The following is a 5,965-nucleotide window of genomic DNA, read 5'->3' on the forward strand; positions in this document are numbered from 1 at the left end:
GAAGTAAAAACCAAGCTGGTTCACATGGCCCCGGCCCACCTTTCCAGCCTCCGGGCTCAGCTCCCTCCGAGATCCTCCTCTTCTCTGAAGGAGCCAGGCACTTCCTGCCCCAGAGCGATTCTGCCGGGAGGAGGCCTTCCCGCGGAGGCCTGTTCTCAGACATGGGAGGTAAAGGACCATGGACGCCTCCTTCATACCAGCTTCTCCGTCACATGGAGCAGGTTGGGCGTGAGTCCAGGTCTCTGTTCAATACCTACTTGCAGAGCACAAAGGACCGAGTAGGAAACACCAGCGACCGTCCACCTTTCTCTTTCCTACTCAGCAAACTCTACACCCGAGATGCTGTGAACACTGTGAGTTCGATCATTCAATCCGCACCGTCGCTGACTTTACGATACGTTTAGTTTTTAATCCAACATTTATGTTAACATTTTATCCAAACATTTTTTAATGCTACCACTTCCAATCACTCTCTTCTGGTTTTTAAATTAATCCTGGAAAATTTAATTCAAATCTGGTGGGATGGGAAGGAGAGGGAAGGCGATTGAAGCCAGGTGGGCTGGTGCGCAGGTCCCGGCGTGAGGGAGTGCTGAAGAAGTCCTTCACCTAGAGGAGACATCATTTCCTCACCGACACAATGAAGCTCACCTTTGACTTGCAGGGTCCTTGTGAAGATTAGATGGAATCGCATGAATGAAAGAATCAAGTATAATTCCTAATCCATAACGGGCCTTTAGCAAACTTTATTCTTCCCCCTTTCATTTATATCTTCTATATCTCTGGATACAGACACACCCACAGGCAATATTTTTTATATCGACACACAAACACCCATTTTATAAACACAGACTGTCAAGACCTTCCCAAATGAAACTGAAACGTAGACACGATGTTGGGGGGACTGTTGAGCGTGTTGTTTGGGCCACTGGAGCAGAGCCAAGGTCATTAAATCTCTTACAAATGTAGTTACAGAAAAGACCCCAGCCATTGGCCACTGCAATCATTCTATTTCTGGGGGAAAAGGAGACAGGTTTATTTGCAGGATCCCAGGCTTAATCATTGGTATTAAATGAGTTAGGACTGGAACTAATCAAAGAAGCAAACAGCTGATTACCGCTGTTTTGTGAAAGAAAGAAGTAATTGATGTTCACACAGGTTAAAGCAGCCAAAAAGGCCTCTAACTAAAGGGCCCCACTCTTTTTCTCCCTTTTTAATTTATTTTCAATGGTCTTCAGTCTGTGAGGGCTTACATATTCAGTTCCTTCAGAAGCCTTTTTGTGCAAGTCCCAATTAAAAAGCCAATCACGTTGTTAATAAATTGGGCTAACAGCTTCTTTCAGAGGAAGAAACAAATAAATCAGAGTGTCTCAGCCATAGAATTTGACTCTGTGTGAGTATATAGGCAGTTAATTCAATCATAACCTGGGAACGTCATGAAGCCACATGGATTTAGTCATGATGATGATTTACAGGAGAAGGAAGGGCTATGACATGCCTTATATAACATGGAGAAACGGTTGTTCTATTTGTTCAAGTTTATAGCTTATAATTTTCTTCACATAACATTTTGTACTCATGCGCTCACTATTCAGTATGGCTAGAGTGACTGTGGACTTCAAGTTCTGCCTGTAATTGGTGACCTAGTTGCATTTTACCATCTGGCTAGAAATATTGGTATAATTAGCATATATCTTTCTTTTGGCCTTTCAAAGGGATATTACAATCACTAAATTTAAATTCCAGTGGTGAACCACAGAGGGTGGAAATCCTTTTGACTAATTATAAAATAATCCTCTTTTTTTGTTTACTCTGAAAGTTGGACGACCACAGCATCGGGTTGGCATAGGACCCAAACGTGAGAGATTACTCATATGATTCTGAATAAGATCTTGTACCACCCTCCCCATTAGAGATTCTTGAACAGTTTTCTCAGTAATAATATATATTAAAGGAAAGTACTTATTGATTTCTATAAGTTCAGAGATCGATATGTTTCCCATAAGTAAAACTTTTACTTTTCCATAAAGTAGAATCTCTTTCTCTCTCTCTTTCTCTCTCTCTCTTTCTCTCTTTTCCGCTCTTCCCCAGTCCCCTCTGCCCCCCTTCTCTCTCTGTAGTGAGGAAACCATGTATATGGAAAATGTTGGAACTTTTCTATTCTTATGGAAAAATTTTGATAAGTAGGGAAGGTGTCAGAAGATATGAAAAGGGCTGTGGTGGTTGATACTTTGTGTGTTAATATCGGGTTAAAAGATGCCCGATAGCTGCTGAAACAGTTCCAGGTGAGTCTGGAAGAGATTAGCGTTAGAGCTGGTAGACCAAATAAAGTAGATCAAGCTCACCAACGCCAGTGGGCACATCCAATTCGTTGAGGTCCACAGAACAAAAAGGCAGAAGAAGGGGAAATGTGCTCTCTTTGCTTGAGCTGGGACTTCTATCTTCTCCTGCCCTGAAGATGAGGATGTGGTGACAGTGCCGTCAGCTGGTTCTGGAGCCCAGCGCCTGGTCAGGCTCAGAGATCCCTGCAGAAAGCCATGCCAGTGATGTTTGATCAAGGAAACATCTTCAAGACAGTGATGGCCCATGAGCATCAGAGTGTGTCGTATCCGAATCGAATGGCAATTTCTAATAAAGGTATGAAGCTTACAGTGCTACAAAGAGGACTACTGATCCTTTATTTGGGGAGCCTGATCTCCCCAGTCTCTTCTCAGGTACAAGAGCTGGTTCTCACAGAATAACTTCACCTATATCCCTGGGGAAGAAGCTGAAAGCAGACAACTACAGTGCAAGTCTCTGAAAGTAAGTCTCCCATTGGTGGAGACACTGGAGGGTGGCCAACCCGCTAACGATAGCCAACCCCCTTCTCTGTGAGAACCAGGTCTATGAATTCCAGGGTTGTTTTTCTAGTGAGAACATTTCTGTTCATGAGGATGTTGTCCAAAGTAAAAAAAAAAAAAAGATCTAATAAGGCCCATATGAGTCTTCTCAGACTCAATGCTATTTCTCCCTCTGATGCCATGCTCCTTCCAGAGGCAAAGTTTGCCCCACATAACAATTTTGCTTCTACCTTAGTCCTAGAAGCCACATTCACGGCATTGAACCATTATCTACAAGGTCCAGCAATTCTCCACATATGTATACTGGGGAAGTGAGCAAAGTTCTTGTTGTTGTAAGACGTATAAGATCTCTTTCTCCTTGTTATCTCCTGAGACTTTTCCATTCTTTCCAAACTCTGTGTTTCTCAATAGATTTAAGTATTTGCAAATTAAGGCCCCAGTGGAATTTTTTAAAATTCTTTTGAGTGCTACTCTACTTCCCCTGATGCAAAGAAGCAGTCTCCTGCTCTAAAAGGGAAAAAAATACAGGAAGAGATTGTAAATTAGTACTACAAAAATTATTTGGCTGCACACTTTACAAAAGAGGCTCTTCAATCGCAAATGGAGATGTTTGGTAGTTAATATCTGTTTCGCCTGATAGATGGTCAGATAAGCTACACTTATTTGACCAACACTATTCAAGGACTCTTCTGTTCCTCGCTTTTTGCCAAATTTTCACTCTTCAAGGCACACCCACCTCCACACCCATCACTCTCAGCAGACGACTACATGAAATCTTCTCTTGTCTGTCAGGAAAAAATGTTTTTACTTATTCTAATCAAGTTGCCTCCTCCAATTGTGCTTGCGATCTCATCACTCTCTCCGGCATTTTTAACCATTAGTCATTTTGCACGCTGTGCCTTTCAATTGCTGCTGCCATGTGGACTCCTCCTCTTTGCCTACTAAAACATTTTCTAAAACACTCTATAAACTATTGTTCTCCTCTCCCTTCCCCCACTCCCCGTAAATTTCTTGGAAATATACCTGCGGCCTCTACTTTCTCACTATTTTCTCAGCTACTTACAAACTCATGATGACAGAGAAATCGCTGTATCCAACAACCATCTCTCAGCCCTCTGCCTTTTGAAGGTCTGCTTGTTAGTCAGATGAGGCTCACTGCCCTGTCCCTTTCTGTCCTCTCCTCCCATCTCAGTCATGCTAGAACTAGGAGAACCAGTTAGAGTATCATCCTGATGATCTAGACCAGAGTCAGGAAACAAAAATGCAGCCCATTGTCTGTTTTTATAAAGTTTTATTGGCACACCCATTCATTTTTGCATATTGCCTATGGCTTTTTCATGCTCCAGCAGCAGAATTGAGTAGTGATAAGAAGCTTTCTGGCCTGCAAAGCCTAAAATATTTAATAATTGGCCCTTTATAGAAAAAATTTGCTGACTCCTCACTACTAGTAGATGATCTAGACCAGCCGTGGGCAAACTATGGCCCGCGGGCCGGATCCGGCCCGTTTGAAATGAATAAAACTAAAAAAAAAAAGACCGTACCCTTTTATGTAATGATGTTTACTTTGAATTTATATTAGTTCACACAAACACTCCACCCATGCTTTTGTTCCGGCCCTCCGGGCCAGTTTAAGAACCCATTGTGGCCCTCAAGTCAAAAAGTTTGCCCACCCCTGATCTAGACAATCTACCAAGTAAAAGAATGTGGACCCAACTGTATTTCCACAATATAAGAATCAAGAGGAAATGACTGTAAGATATTAGGAGCTATCACTGATGAAAATTAATGACTAACTGGAAGAGGTGCGGTAGGAAACACAATTTTTAGAATGACACCTCAATTCCAGTTGTGATGTGTTAACTAAGGGAGGGAACATGATGTGTTAACTAAGGAAGTTTGGGTGAGGAGGTGATACAGAAAGGGAAAATATGATTATGATTTTAGCGCTATTTTACATTTGAGGGTACGCTGTTACTTCCCAAGAGAATATGTAGCACTTCAGTGCCCAAGAGAAAAACTGGGGCTGAAGAGAAAACTTGGGAATGTGTATGTTCCAGAAGAAAAAAAGATATAGAACAGAAAATGTTCACAATTAGGAAGTTCCAAGGCATCAAATTCTCAATTGTGAAGCTCTGCACACCGTTTTTCTCATTATACTTCATACTTCTTACATGATTTAGCATATACAATTGACCCTCCTTATTCAGATTCCTTATTTGCAAACTCACCTGCTTGCTAAAATTTGTGTGTAACCCCAAATCAACATGGATGGTGCTTTCAGTCATTTGCTAACACGTTCACATGGTGAAAAAGTGGAGTTGCCCGATACACTTGTTCCCAGCTAAGGCTGAACAAGGTGACCCTGCCTTCTTAGTTCTCGTACTGGAAGACAAGTGTCCTCTTTGTGGTCTAATTCATGTCATGTTCTCTGCATTTTTGTTGGTGATTTTACTGTTTAAAACACTTCGTAGTTCAGAATTGTTATACATCTAGTGTTCCTATGCACAAGGGCTTATGGAAAAAAATACATGTATCAGATTAGCTTCATTCAGGCATGAGTTCTAGTGCTGTTAGCTATGGGTTCAATGTTAATGATCAACTATTAAATAAGGTCTCTGTAAACAGAAACGCTCATAAAACAAGGTTATATATTGCTCAGTGAACAAAAATGTTATGAAGAGCTTTCAGGAACCTAACCCTATATTTCTCCTAGAAGCAGTGTTTCGGGATTCACTGTTTATGGGGAATTCATAGAATATAACTACCGTAAATAAAGGGAACTGACAACCAGGTTATAAACTTCTTGAAAATTCCTTTATTCATTAAAAAAATTTTAAACTGAGAAAATAAAGTTCAACCATTTGTGGCGACTCAGAATTCCTTGTCTTTATAGTAATGTAATACTCTGCCGTCCACTGACATTTCCTTAAAGTATCTATTATTACTAAAGAATAGACCTTGTTCACAAATATGTGTGACTTTTTCAAAAGACAAGATCTAATAAACACGTCTGCATTGGGAAAGAAGTTCAAAGATGATGTGGGTCAAAGGCTAGAGCCTCCAGGCAAGGTCTGCTTTTATGAATAATACATTTAGAAATACTTTAGAACAAAAGACAACCACAAATG

The sequence above is a fragment of the Myotis myotis genome, unplaced genomic scaffold (genome assembly GCF_014108235.1).
Source record: "Myotis myotis isolate mMyoMyo1 unplaced genomic scaffold, mMyoMyo1.p scaffold_m19_p_8, whole genome shotgun sequence".
NCBI classification, from domain to species: domain Eukaryota; kingdom Metazoa; phylum Chordata; class Mammalia; order Chiroptera; family Vespertilionidae; genus Myotis; species Myotis myotis.